This window comes from Halichoerus grypus, chromosome 5, assembly GCF_964656455.1.
Source record: "Halichoerus grypus chromosome 5, mHalGry1.hap1.1, whole genome shotgun sequence".
Taxonomy (NCBI): Eukaryota; Metazoa; Chordata; class Mammalia; order Carnivora; family Phocidae; genus Halichoerus; species Halichoerus grypus.
The window spans coordinates 2,498,593-2,512,820 of NC_135716.1; the positions used below are offsets into that span (position 1 = coordinate 2,498,593).

Sequence of the window (14,228 nt, forward strand, 5' to 3'; positions counted from 1 at the left end):
GCCAGGTGCTGAGAGGGGCCCAGACCTTCGAGGGGCTGCCGTTCGAACAGGGAGACAGACGCCCCCTACCAACTATATTCCAAAGTAAAGCAAAGCACAGACTGTGTTTCAAGCTATGTTTGAGGGATGGAGGCAGCAGGCTGTTGAAGCGCAGAGGAGGGGTCCCTCCACCACCTCCACTCACATGGGCGATCCAGTCCCCAACAGAGCATGGGTTCTCAGTGGCGCACAAGTCCCGCACCCCAGCGGCAGTGCTCTACCTTCCCACTGTTGCCAGGAGCCCGCTGAAGAGCTGCACCCGTACGGACCCCCAAGCTCTCCTGCCGGGCCGTGGAGCCCAGCCCAGATCCGAGACCCCCCCTTCACCACCCGCATGAGGTCCCCCACCCACTCATCCTTCACCACCTCTCCAGCCTTCCTGACTCTCCCAGGGATGCTTCGGGACTCCCTCCCCAGTGCTCCACGGCATCTCCATAACAGCCTCTGTCCATCCATCTGACAAATACATCACCCCACCTGTGATGGGGTTAGAGGGGTGTGACCAAGCAGTCCGGCCCTCCAGATGTGGAGTGTGCACCAGGATATGCCCTCAGAGGGGAAAAGAGGGTGAGAAAGTGTGCGGAGAGTGCACTGCCATTTCTCCGAGAACCAGGGGGGATATGAATGTGCATAGTCGTTTGCATATATTTGAGAAACAATGGAAGTTCGGAGCAAAAGCCTGAAGAGAAGAAATCTGTATCTAAAGAAGGAAACAGAACCTCGGTGGAGGGGCAAGGGTGGAAGCTGGAATTTCCTAAATACACCGGCCCACGTTCTGGGTAATTATACAACAAATTAAGTTTCCCAAAAAACAATCTTTAAAAATTAAAAGCAACACAAAACCAATGAACCTGAGAGCATAACGAGTCGGCAGCATAACAATATGGGAAAGAGTCATTTGAAGTGAGTTTCAAACAGTGATTTTATTGTAGGTTCCTGAGGGCTGTACACTAAGGATGACAGGACCGCAGAAAGAGCGACTTCTAACGACTCTCCGTGATCACATTTCTGCAAATAATACTGGCAGTGTTATTCTGAAGTCACATTTATATAAAGACAAAATAAATACGAAATTATTGCACGCCATTAGGAACCAAGTTGTCAGTGTGAGAAAAAGGAAACTCAAATGCAAAGTCAAGAAATTGAATAAAACCGTGTAAGCCCACATTTGGCTAATTATTTTTTAATCTTTAAAAGGAGAACTTCCTAACCTGTCTAATGAAAGGCTCAGCCCAGGAGCAGACAGCTTTCTGCCCCCAGGGCCACCGTGTCCCATCCGAAGGATGCAGGGCCCCCGGAGGCAAGGACCTGGAGCAGCGTAGACCAGGCAGCAAGGAAGAAGTCAGAGACCATCAGTCACGGAGAAGGACCCAGGGGTCCAGCTGAGGAGGCTCCCACAAGCCGGAGACAGGACGCCTTATTAAATGAATACAGACTGCACCTGCAGTAAATGGAAACATCAAATAAGCCCAAATTCCTAAGTTCAAAATGCCTGGGAGAAGCTCTCCGGCAATCATTGGAGGATGCAAAGAAAACCAACCCATTATCTTGAAAACTAGTAAATAAAGGGAGAGAACCAAACATGTCCCCTGACTGTCCATCGTCTCAAACTGTCCATCCCCAAAACCAACAGTGGACGAGCAGATGCTGCTTCGGGGAGAGGCATGCCAGCCACGAGAGCAGACGGAATGACAGGATTCTGTGACTGCGTTCTGCGACCCCCTGATGAACTGCCCAGTGGAGACGGGCAGCTGCTGCGTCCCTCCCAGTGGACCAAGGCCCGGACGCTGACCACAGCTTGCAGGACACAGGTCAGGGCGGAGGAACCGGGGATGTCAGCAAAGGCCAGGCCGGGTGGCTCCGAAGGACAGAAGACCTGGTTTGAACAAATAAATGGCAAAGAAAAGAGAGAGGGGGAGATGGAGGGCTATCTATCCACCGAGAGATCCAGGAGAACCATCGGGCATGGGTGCACCTTATTTTGAAAATAATTTTAATAAAAATCACTAATAACACATTTATGGTTTAATCAGGGAAATTTGAACTCTGGACAGTGAATGATATTAAGAAATTACTGTTCTTTCCTTCAAGTGGGAGAACGATGTCATGGTTGGGAGTGTTTAAAAGCCTTCATCTTTCAGAGATACACACCGAAATGTTTGTAGATAAAAAATGAGCAACTCTGTGTGTAGTGACATGAAAATGTCCATAATTTATAACTTTCAGTGAAGGTAACACGCTACAGATCAGTGCATTGAATATGATCCGATTTGTTTTGTAAAGAAAAGAGCAGTGTTGGTTGTGACGTGGATCAGGCTTGTGTGGGCCCAGGGAAAGATCTGGAAGGACCATGCAGCATGTTGACCCTGAGCACCTGAAACGCTAAGTGAGGAGAGGGAGGTGAGCCTTTCACTTTTGACTTTCAGTAAAATTTTTTCTTTGTGGAAAAAAATGAAGCCACGTTGCCGTCTCGCCACACCCAGTGAATTAACAGAGGTATAGGTATTGATCACCCCAGCCGCCTACATCCCAAAGGGACCAGACTCGACTGGCCACTGTTGCAAGAACCAACACCACTTCCGAAGGAGTCCTACTGAATACAGACCCGGGTCCCAGAGCCACGGCCCAGCCACTGGTCCCAGATCCATGGCTCGGGGCTCAAACCCTTGCCCTACAGAACGTGGACCTGCCTCAGCCAGACAGCCAGTTCCTCCAGCGGCTGTGCTAAGAGGGAGAAAAGAGAGAGAGGAAAGGAAGTCCATGGGTTAAAAGAAATCTTAATGTCAGAAAATGCAATATTTCAGCCTTATTGGGATCCCAAATCCAATAAGCTTTAAAAAGAAAACCCTGAGACAAGGAAATGTGCCTGCAGCTGGATATTGAATATTAAGCAATTGTTGCTATTTTAGGGGTGATAATGATGTCATGGTTGTGTAGGATTTTGTTTTTGTGTTTCGTGGGGGTTTTTTTGAAGAATCTTCTGTTTTACAAGCACATATTGAACTAGGTGGAGATAAAATGAGATAAAGTCTGGGATTTGCCTCAAAACAGTCGAGCGGCGCGGTGGGGGTCCCGACACAGGTGATCCCAGGCGGGTGCAGCGGTGGCCCTATGCGGTTTATCACACGTTCTCTCGACCTTAGTCTAGGGGAGTTTTCCATAACGATTATAGCTGTAATAACACTATCTACAATCATTCACAATAATTTTTAAAAGAGGGATAGTGGGGAGGCCTTGGAGGGAGATGTGGCGGGATTTCCGTGGTCGAGGGGACGTGGCCCCTGCTCTGACTCGTGCTGGGGCCTCTTTCCTGGAGATGACCTCTGTGGGGGACCAGACCTGCTCGCACACCTCACCTCCCCTTCCTCTCACTCGGGGTGCCCTGCGTTGAACCCCGATGAAGCCTGAGCACATGGCCTGGGGTCAGGCTCTGCGGTTTGGGCATCCTGGCATACAGATCACCCACACCAGGCCTGGTCAGCATCCCTTCAGTGGGAATGAACGAGGTCCCTGCCCACGGGCCCAGGACGGTCACGTCGCTGGCACTGAGTGTCCACAGACTGGAGGTGGTTGACGGGAAGGGGGACATCTGCTGAGACAGAGGCCCGAGACCACAGGGACTTTTCCTCTTCTCACCTCTGGTTAAAAATCATACAGAAATGGGACGTGCTCCATCCCCAGGATGGTTGGCACCGTTGGTCCGTCCGTGAGCAGGTTCACGCTTATCTGACTGCGCTGGCGGCTGCCGCAGGTCAGATGCCCTTGCTGGCTCTGGTGGACTTACGGCCCAGCGCCCACCCAGAGCAGGTCACCTGGTAGGTGGCCATCCCGATGCTCAGAGGGAGAAGGTTGAGGACACACTCCAGCTGCCGGAGCTCACCCTCGGTGAGAGGTCTCCAGTCTCTGGGGACGGTCCCTCTGTCATCTCTCACGGGATTGGGCGCTTCCCCCCACAACTCTAACACCCCCAGTTGCTCTTCTTCAGCTGTCCTCCCTGCGTGGCCTGAGGGCCCTGGGAGGGGCTCTAAACCTTCCGGAAGTCAGTGCTGGTGGACCTACGGTGACTTGGAGCGGCCCGGAGGTGCCGCTGTCCTTGGTGCTAACAGGCATCGGCTCCCCGGGGCCCCCAGAGGGGGCATCTTCCCCTTCCACACACCTCCCACCCCCCGCATTGACACAGTGCGCACGTGGTCAGGTCCCACGGCCCCTGGAGGCAGAACCGTGCCCACTCTCCTTGCCGCAGCTCTCCAGAGACTCAGGCCACTGCAAAGTCCCCTTCCTTGCTCTCAGCTTTGCACTAAAGACCACTCTCTGACAGCCCATCTTCGTGGGCAGGCTTCCAGCCTGGGCTTCACACCTGCAGGGCCCCCCAGGCCTTCCCTGGCCCTCTGTCCAGACCCCCAAGCCCAGGTGATGGCCCGGCGAGTGGAGGGGAGCGCAGGGGGCCACAGCATGCTCTGCGCCGCAGCACGGAAAGCATTCTCCCAAAGAGAAGGCAAGTGGAAGTTGCAAGGAATGCATTCTTGGTTGAACTCGCACTAGAGCAGAGCGAGGGGCAGCACTCGGTTCCCGGCTCTGGCACGCAGCCTCTGCTGACCCTGGCAAAGCCACGCGACGGTTTTCCATTGCCCCCACTCTACGGATGAGGAAGGAGAGGCTCAGAGAGTTTCAGGAACTTGCCTAAGTGAGCAGGAGACCAAAACAGCTCATCAAAAGTGCAGCAACAGCTCGTCCCAGCAGTGGGTGCCAGACGGGCACCCCACCCCACCCTTTCTGTCTGAAGCCACTCCTTCCACAGCCACGAAGCACTGGGCCTGGCGCCCTGGCTCTCTGTGTGCTCAGACTGGGCCCCCGGAATCCTAGAGATGGTCTAATCCTACCTGCTCATCACCATACAGGTGGGAGAAACTGAGTCCAGAGAGAAGTGAAAGTCTAGCCCGGGCTCTGCGTCTGGGTCCCTGTCCTTTGATGGAGGCCTCGTGCACCATCTTGGATACTCCCTCCCACCCTTTCTGCTTTCCCATCTGTAAAATGGGTCTGTTAGGCTTGCCCTGCAGAGCTGCTGGGAGCCCTGCATGCGTTGTGCATGCTCAGTGCGTGGGACGGTGCTGGCCGTGTGTGGGCCATCAGGGAACAAGGTCCCACCTCCCTCCACGCCAGCCCCACGGCTCCGCGTCTGAAGCCAGCAAAGGAAGGGGGGGGCATGCGGGAGAAAAGCCCCACCACCAAGGGCTTTGCCAGCCTGCAAGGCTGCGTATTCTTCTGCAAAGACAAGTTCTGCTGGGTTATTAAGAACACACAGACGCACAGACTGCGGCCAGGAGATAAGAAATCTTCCATCAGGATGGCTGTCCCTCTCCCTCTCTCTCTCTCTTTGTTTTTTTTCTTTTTCCCTCAACTTGGGTTTTTCAAGCTTAGAAGTGACTGCTCTAATCGAGCCGAGACCGGCAGCAGGAGGCGGATGTACTCACAGAAGATGGAAAGGTTAAAAAACAGGAGGCGGTGGGGGTGGGGGGTTATTCTAGAAACAGCATCTCATCTCTGGATTGGACAGAGACAGGAGGGCCCCAGCCCCCACACGGCCGAAAAATTGGAGTAGAGCCTTGGCCTTTCCCTCGGACACCTCTGCTGTGAGGGGCAGACAGGGAGCCGCCCTCAGGAGGAAGCCGGTCGGATGGCAGAGACACACCCCTGGGGAGAGTCCAGTCTGGGGCACGGACCTGCCCCGCCCAGGTGACAGGTGCACAGGAAGCTCCGACAGGCCGGATGACCTCGGGCAGTGCTCGAGGCGCGGCCCGCACATCAGGGAAACCAGGTCTTGCTGAGTGTGCACCCTGGCCCAGGCACGCTGCTGCCCGGCCAGCCGTCCTCACGGGCCCTCCTTGCCCGCAGCCCTCCGAGCAGCCCACAGCCAGAGTCACCGCCCTGGGGGACGTGTGCTGGCCGCCGGAGCCCAGGCAGGGTGTGGGGACACAGGCCCGCTCACCGGGCTCCACCCCTGCAGTCGTCCTGGCCGCAGCCAGGGAACCCTGACCCTGAGCCCTGATGGAGCATCCCTACCATCTCCCGCAGTTGCGATTGTGCCCTACGCAGGGCAGTGGGCAAGCTCTGCCCACCTCAGGTACAGGCCAGACAAGGCCCTGTCCCCAGAGAAACAAGCCACTTGTTTGGACTCAGTTCCATGGAAACAACTCCAATGCACACAAACTCACTTCTGGAAACATTTTCAGACGTGACCAGTGACCTTTGATGACCTTGGAGCAGCACCAGCTCCCCACTCTCACCACCCCTGGCAAACTCACCCGCGCATGACACCTCAAAGCCTTCCCACATGCTATTCCCCTGCCCAGAATGCCTTTCCCTGCACTCTTCATAGGGCGCTGGCCCTGTTCCCTCTTTTAAGTCTCTGCTTCCTTGTCTCCTCCTCCAGGCAGCCTTCCCAGACCACCCCTTCTGGTGCTCCTGTCTGAGACCCTGATGCTTCCTCGAACACTCAGGATTACATACCTGGGTCTGTCTGACTCTTCCCGTCAACCAGAACCCTGGCTATACAAAGGCAGGGTTTGACCCCCAGTGGGCACCTCAAAAATACATACTGAATGAGTGAGTGAGGATGTGTGTGAGGTCCCTCTGCCACCGTCCCCTCCCCTGATCACACACCCACCGGCCGTGTGTGCATCACAGACAGCTCGCCGTGTCGAAGCTGCCCCGGGCTGGCAGGTGGCAGAAGTGCCCACCCAGGGGCTGTGGGGCCTCCTCCCCCTGGTCAGCGTGCCAGGTTTCACCTCTCCGACCCCACGGGAGGCTGGGGAACCATGACTACAGTATGTTGCAGTCACTCCCATTAGGAGGAGGGGTCTGCTTCCCACCCCTCGAATCTGGGCTGGCCGAGACCTACTTTGACCCACAGAACGTGGCAGGGGTGAGGCCGTGTGAGCTCCGAGCCCAGGCTTCAAGGGGACAGCAGCACCCCCGTCACCCTCCTGGCAGCCAGCACCATGCAGGGAATCTTCGCTGACCGCTGCCCAGTGAGAGCCCAGTGGAGAGAGGTCAGTCAGGTGACAGGGACCCCCCCCCGAGCTGCCCGCCTGATTGTCACCAGCCCCACACTCGAGTGGATGAGGCCATCTGGGGCATTCCAGCCCGAGCCGAGCTCCCCGCCGACTGAAGCCCCGGCAGTGACCCCGGGTGATCCCACAGGGAGCAGAAGAAAACCCAGCTGACCCAAGAAGGCTGAGAAATGACAAGCCCCTGCCACTTGGACCACCCGGTTTCAGGGTGGTTTTCCCATGGCAGGAAATAGATAGGAAGACACTTCCCATCGCTCCACGGCTCATTTCTGAATCCCCAGGTGAGACCTGTCACCCTCCTTCATCAGGCTGCCCACCCCACCTGATGGAGCCACGGGAGCCATGGTGGGCCACAGCGGAGGCAGGAGGCCAGTGGGAAGGTGGGGTCTACAGAGAACTTAAAGGCACATCTAGGGACAAACTTGGAACCGGCCACGCACAACAGCTAAGTGGCGGCCTCGGCGCCTCCTCAGATGGCAGGGGCTGGGCGGGAGTTTCCGACGACCATGCACCTGGGCCAGGCTGCACCCCGACTGAGCCCGTGTGCTGGGGGGCCTCTGCCGGGCCCTGAGTCTTACGATTCTGTGATGAACCCTGGGAGCCACCTGAACGCAGGAAGGGCCTTTTCTCCTGGTATCCTAACCACGTTGCCTTCTTTGGACAAGAGCGTTTCCCCCACAACTCCTCCCTGCCAGACAGGGTCCACTCAGGACACAGGAAACATGCCAGGCTTTCAAACAGAAGGGCCTTAATGTCAAGAAGTGTTCACACGGGCCTGGAAGAGCCGAGAGGCCGACCACCAAGTGGGGACACGGCGACCGCCCAGGGACCAGCAGCAGCTGGACAGGGTGCCCTCGATAAGCAGGAGCGGGCAGGTGGAGTTCTCACACCACGCGGTGGGGCTGCCCACAGGAACTGGGCCTTGGTGGGGGCATCCGGCGGGCCCAGTGCCAGCAAACCTGCAGTGAGAAGTCCCAGGCATTTGCCTCCCTCTACCGGCCAGCCTTCCCGAAGCTCTCCAGTGGCCAAACCCTCGACACTGTCAAAGGCTGGAAACCTCCAACAGAACCACAGTCCGGGGGCGGGGGGGCAGATCCCCAAGAGAAAAGGGGACTCTGGGCGGCCCCAACAGAGCCAGACTGCCACAGTGGCTTCCCGTGCACTCGGGACAAAGCCCGAACTCCTCAATCTGCCGTCAGGACCCATGCTCTTAGCTCACAGGCTCAGCGTCTCAGCCATAAGGGAAAACTTCCAGTTCTAAAGTCTCTCACTTCCTTCCCGCCCCAGGGCCTTTGCCCATACTGTTCCAGGCTCCTGTGACATTCTCCCCTCGTGTCGCCCGAGGACCCCTCCCCGTAACGGTCACTTTCCACGAGGTCTTCCCTGACCTCTGGATGGGAAGGCTGCCCTTCCTGCCCCCAAACCCTATGCTCCTCAGTGGGGCCCACTTGACGGCTGCAGTCTTCCTGCACTGCCCCCGGGAGCAGGGGTCTCCCTTTGCCAGTGTGTAAGCCCTGCAGGCCAGGGCAGGTCACTGGCCACAAAGGGCAGGGCCTGTTGGGGAGATTTTGGTTTGGTCTTAGGGGGAATTCTCACGATGGGAAACAACGAGAAAGGGAAAGAGTGTGTGTCCTCGCCCTTCACAGGCTGCCTATCCAATCCTCCGGGGAGGGGGCCGGCATGATACTCTGTAGCCACTTTGTTCAGTAAACAGAGTAAGACCGTCCCCGTATGGAGTGAGCTACATGGAGTGAAAAGTAGTGAGCCCCTCATCATGGTAGGCATTCAAACCAAGGCTGCAGGCATAGGTGGCATGGATGTCAAGGAATATTCTCCAAGATTCTCTGGTGCAGTGGAGATGCTCGGTGCCAGAGACTGGAGGAAGCACGTGAGCACACGGGTGTGGGCGCCCCACAGGCTCGGTCGGCGGCGGAGGGCCAAGTGCTGAGTCGCCGTGGACAGAGCAGCTCACGGGACAGGGCGTGTGGATCCTCTGGTGCGAAGCGCTCCGGCCGACGGAGAGGCGTGTGGCGGCTGCGCCCCCCAGAAACGGCCCCCACCGCGGCAGGAGGGGCCTGAAGAGCAGAAGCCTGAGGCAGAGCCGCCACAGGGAGGCGGCCAGGCCACCACTGCCACCCAGAGGCTGTCCAGGGGCCGGGCTGCCCAGCGCGGGGTCAACCCTACACCAAGGCCAGCCAGGCCCTCACCTGGGAGAGGGGGCGTGGCGAGCCCGGCAATTCCCTTCACAGGCCCCGGGCTTCAGGTCAGGCCCAAGGCCCAGAGAGGGGGCAGAGTCCCCCGGGGCCCCAAGAGCCAGCTAACGGCGGCCACAGCTTCAGGACCATCTGCCCACTCACCGCATGGGGCACGGGGTCTCTAGGGGCAAGGCCTACTCCTCCCTGGGCCTCAGCAGCCTCGCCTGCAAAGGGACCCTGCGCCTGAAACGCTCCACGGGCTGTGCCATCCTGGTTCCTGTCCTTCCCTCCTCCGTGCAGCCCACCTGGGCTGCATGCTGACACGTGCGGACCCCCCACTGGGCAACACCAGTTCCCTCCTTGGACTATGCCAAGGCTGGCCTGGCCTGTTTGTCATGTTTCCCCAGGGGGAAAAAAAGCCATAAAAGCAAAGGTGTGAACCCATCCCCAACGCACGGGCTGGTGGGGCTGGTTCTCTAAGGACAGGTGCGCAAGGAGTAGACAGGCCTTCCACAGCAGTCGGGCCCCTGGGTGGCTCTCAGCTCTCCCCCAAGTACCCCACCCAGCCTCACTGGCTCTCTGCTCCCCATAAACCTCTAAACCTGCACATCACGGCCATGTCCACTTCTTAGGAACCAGACTCATCCCGGCACCCGTTGGGGGTCAGCTCCCCAGTGCCCAGCAGGGGCATCTGCCTGGACCACACCCCATTTATTATAGACATAGTGGAGGCCCAAGAAGGAAAAGTGACTTCACGGTGGGCAGGCCAGAGCCAGGCTTCCTTCAGGCCAGCCTAGGACGGCGACCAGCGTCCAGCAGGGAGGAAGGGGACAGTGGGGGCAGCCCGTGGTCTCTGACATGGCTCGGCCATGGCCCGAGTGGCTTGGAGGCACCAGCCACTGCCCTTCAGAGGAGACACGTGTCCAGCCAAGGCATCCCCCAGGAGGAGAGCCAGCGAGATGTCCCCCTGCAGCTGCCACCACCAGCGGGCCAACCTCAAACCTGCAGTCACCCTCTCCTGCCGTGGCAGCTCTGACTGCTTCCCTGCTTACCAGCAGGGACGGGCGCCTGGGAGTCCTGTGAAGGGACCTAAGAAACACGGACGGCACAAACCCACCCACACCTTCTATCAGATGGGAAGTTGAGGCCCAGAGTGGAGACATGCCCGGTCCCCGGGATTCAGCAGCCGGGGCGAGCTTGGTCTCTGGACCACGACCCCTCCCATCGGACACGTGGGTCTCTGGACCTGTGCCAGTCCACACTGTGCCCTGGGCTCCAGGGCGGCAAGCGGGCCAGAGGCAGGGCGACCTGGCGGGTGGGGTCTGGGGCCCCGCCCAGGAGATCAATACCGGCCTGAAGGAAATGACAAAAGCTTCACCTTGGGTGGGACCAGGGCAGGGGCTACAATGGCCCTTCCCTTCTTTCTATCCTCACAACCACCTTGGAAAGGGCCATACTATCCCCATTTTACGCAGGGGAAAACTGAGGCCCAAGGACCCAACCTGCAGGAAGAAGAGCTGGGGAGGGGGTCCCCAGCTGGCAGAGCCCCAAACCCAAGCTGTTAACACTGAGGACTCAGGTCTGCTCCAAAGCACACCGATGCACGTGCCCGGAACCCCCCAGCCAGCCTCTCAGCCACAGCATGGGTGTGGCCGTTCTTCTTCTATAATCATGGAGAAAATACCTGCATTTCCCTTACTTGTTCTAACTGATCCCATTGACAGCCTGCAGTGTGGGCAGCATCCTTGTGATTGATAGAATGACCACAGGACGGTGGGGAGAAAAGGCAGGTGCCAGGGTGACAGAAGCATCCTGCAGTGCATCCAAGTGGGTGTTGACGCCTCAATTTTACCAAAATCAGGATAATACTAATATTAACCAGCACAGACCACTGCGGCCAGATGGCGGCTGTCTGGGGCCCTGGAGGGGGCTATGTCCTCAGCCGAAAAGGTCAGGACGACAGACAGCCTCCTGTGGTACTTAAATGACAGCCTCCAAACCGGCTGGGCACCTGTCCAAATCTGGCCAGGGAGCCGGCATAGACAGGTACCGCTCCAGAAGGCATCACAGCAGGGCCACCTGCCGGGACTTCACCACAGGCCTGCCAAGCTGCCACCCCTGGGAGGGCCTGGAGTCCGAGGTGTGCAGGAGGGAGAAGGAAATGGACCTCTGCCCAGGAGGGAGAGTGGGAAGAGGGACAGAGGGCGGAGGAGGCAGGACACTCCTAGAACTCTGCCAAGGCATGGAGACCTAGGCACCGATGATTCCAACCCCTTCACTTTGCAGACAGGGAAAGATCAGAAAGTGTGAGTGACTTGCCCAAGGTCACACAGTGACAGGGTGAAAATTAAGCCCTGGGCTTCTAGCTGCCAGCCCAGAGTTTTGCCATGTATTTGACCCTCCAAATGTTTAATTATTAATAAGGGAGGAAGCCTAAAGTTTCAGCACTGCAAAAGCCACAGACGTCACCCATCCATTCACCCAAAATCCATTCATCCAGTCATCCTCCCATCCATGCACCCACCCATCTATTCATCCCTCCATATATCCTTCCATCCATCCAACCATCCAACCTCCCACCAACTCATCTATCTACACATCCCCCACCCAGCTATCTATACATCCACCATTTGTCCATTATCCCACGCACCCACCGAACCACCCTGCCACAAACCTATCCATCTAATCCCCCACCAACTTATCCATCTATCCTTCCACCCACCCATGTATCCATCTACCTGCCCCCTCACACATCCATTTATCATCCTGTCCATTCATCTGTCCATCCATCCTTTCATCCTCCTGACCTTCTACCCATGTATCTATCCATATATCTTTTCATCCACCCGTATATCCACTTACCCATCTTCCACCTGTCCATCCATCCGTCTACCCTCCCATCCATCCACCTGTCCATCCATCCATCTATCCTCCCATCCATCCACCTGTCCATACATCCATCTACCCTCCCATCCATCCACCTGTCCATACATCCATCTACCCCCCATCCATCCAAGAACACTGGCTGAGTGTATGCCTATACATTCCTGGTTCTGACCCACCTAGCCTATTCCACAATTCTAACTGAAAAAGACCCCAAAACATAGCTTGTTTGACTCTGCCCATGATGCACATGAGAAAGCAGGGTTGGGAGGAAGGAGAAAAAAAGAGGGAGTCAAGTCATTCTTAAAAGTGGTGAAACTCTCACCACCCCACCCGCTCCCCACTCAGAGCTCCTCACATGTCACTACATCCAGAGCATGGTCTGCACTTCTCTAGTTCCACACCATGATTTGACCCACGGGCCAGTGGAGAAGCCCTGGCCTTTTTCTTCTTCCCCTACCTACCCCAGGTTGCAGATAAAAGTAAGTGAGCCTAGACAGTGGTCCTCACCCAACAGGGTGGTAGGGAGCAGACAGGTCAACGTCTGTGATCTTCCTGTTATGGTGCATGCGGATGGCCCGTGTGTGGTGTCCTGGGTCCTCATCCTGTCTCCACCACTCCCTCCCTGCTCTTCAGTCCATCCATTTGTGCAATGGGATGCTAAGACCAGAGGGTCTCCCCAGCCCAGGATTCCCAGAGCAGCCTGGGCTGGGGGCCGTAGGTGAGGGGGTGTGAGGACAGAGAGGACATGCGTTGGCACCGCAGTGCTGGAAACCGGGCCCCAGGATGTGCTGTCAGTCAGCCTTGCTCTGGGCCAACATCCTGGAGCCTGGAAACCATCGCTTGCCTCCCCCGATGACTCACCCTGTCAACACCTGATGAGTCACAGCTCCTGGCAAATGGGGGGCACCGCTCCAGCCGCCCCCACACTGAAGACTCAGCCCACCCTGGATGTAGCCTGAGCAAGCGCCACCCAGCCCAGGAGCGAGGCCCCAGACAGAGGATGGCACGTCCTGCCCGTGGGCGGGATTCAGTGTCGAGGACTCTGGAGCCCAGGCCCACCCCATGAGTAACTCATCCCCCAGCCCACCTTGACACGAGGCCACTGAGGCCCGAAGAGGTGACTGGCTGACCCAGAGCCACACAGCTCCCCAGGGGCCTAGCGAAGACGCCCTGCAGTCTCCGCCAGCCTCGGTTCATGCGTCCAATGGGCCTCCCGGGCTGGGCTGGCTTACCTCCTACCACACTCACACCGCACCTCCTGGCGCTGCCCCCCCAACAACCTCACCCGCTGGAGAGAAGAGGCGCAGCCCACACGAGGCTCAGGCCCGCCGCAGCCCCAGGGCAGCATCCCAGCCCTGGACCAGGAAGATGGACAGAAGCAGCAGGTCGTTGACCACGACCCTCAAAACCAGAGTGCAAGGCGTCTATTCCGTGGGAGGTGCCAGGCACCCCCTTCCTCAGCACTGGGAGAACGTGCTGGATGGAAGGTCAGGCCCGTGGGGCTGCAGGGGCTGTCCTCAAACAACCTGGAGGACCAGGGACCCAAGCCAGCCCTCTGTGGGGTCCAGGCACTGAGATCAAGACCCAGGACCTCATGGGAGGAACCCGTGCCACAAGGATGCAGGAGTGAGTGGTGCAAGGCCCACTGGACCTCCCAAGGGTGGCACCGTGGCTCCTCACCTCTGCGGGCAGAAAGAGCGTCCCTCCCTACCCACTGAGGTGTGATCCATGCCAGGATCTGCTCTGGGTCTCAGGAACACCGAGGGATCAGGCAAGACCTCAGGAGCCATCACCAAGGCACTTACAACGGCGGGGACAGCAGGACTCGGGCAGGCAGCTGGAGCTGGGTGGAGAGGGCCTAGAAGTGTCTGGCAAGTAGGAGGCCCCTGAGAACGCCCTGGTGACCGAGGAAGTCAGCAGGCACATCCCTGCGCAGGGTCGGCGTCCGGCTCCTGCTGAGAGGCCGTTATGAGAACACACGGACCCCCCAGCCAGAAAGCAACGTCACCAAGGCTGCCGTGCCGAGTGGGAGGTGTCC

At 57.8% G+C, this 14,228-nt stretch overlaps 1 long non-coding RNA gene across 1 annotated transcript; it reads right to left on the reverse strand.

Annotated features, from left to right (window-relative positions):
• Nucleotides 1–948: 948 nt before the first annotated feature.
• LOC118546630 (uncharacterized) lies at nt 949–14,165 on the reverse strand. The gene is made up of 3 exons (XR_004922694.2): nt 13,996–14,165; nt 1,251–1,480; nt 949–1,047 (listed from the first exon to the last, which is right to left on the reverse strand). It is a non-coding gene; the product is annotated as an uncharacterized LOC118546630 (long non-coding RNA).
• Nucleotides 14,166–14,228: the final 63 nt, after the last annotated feature.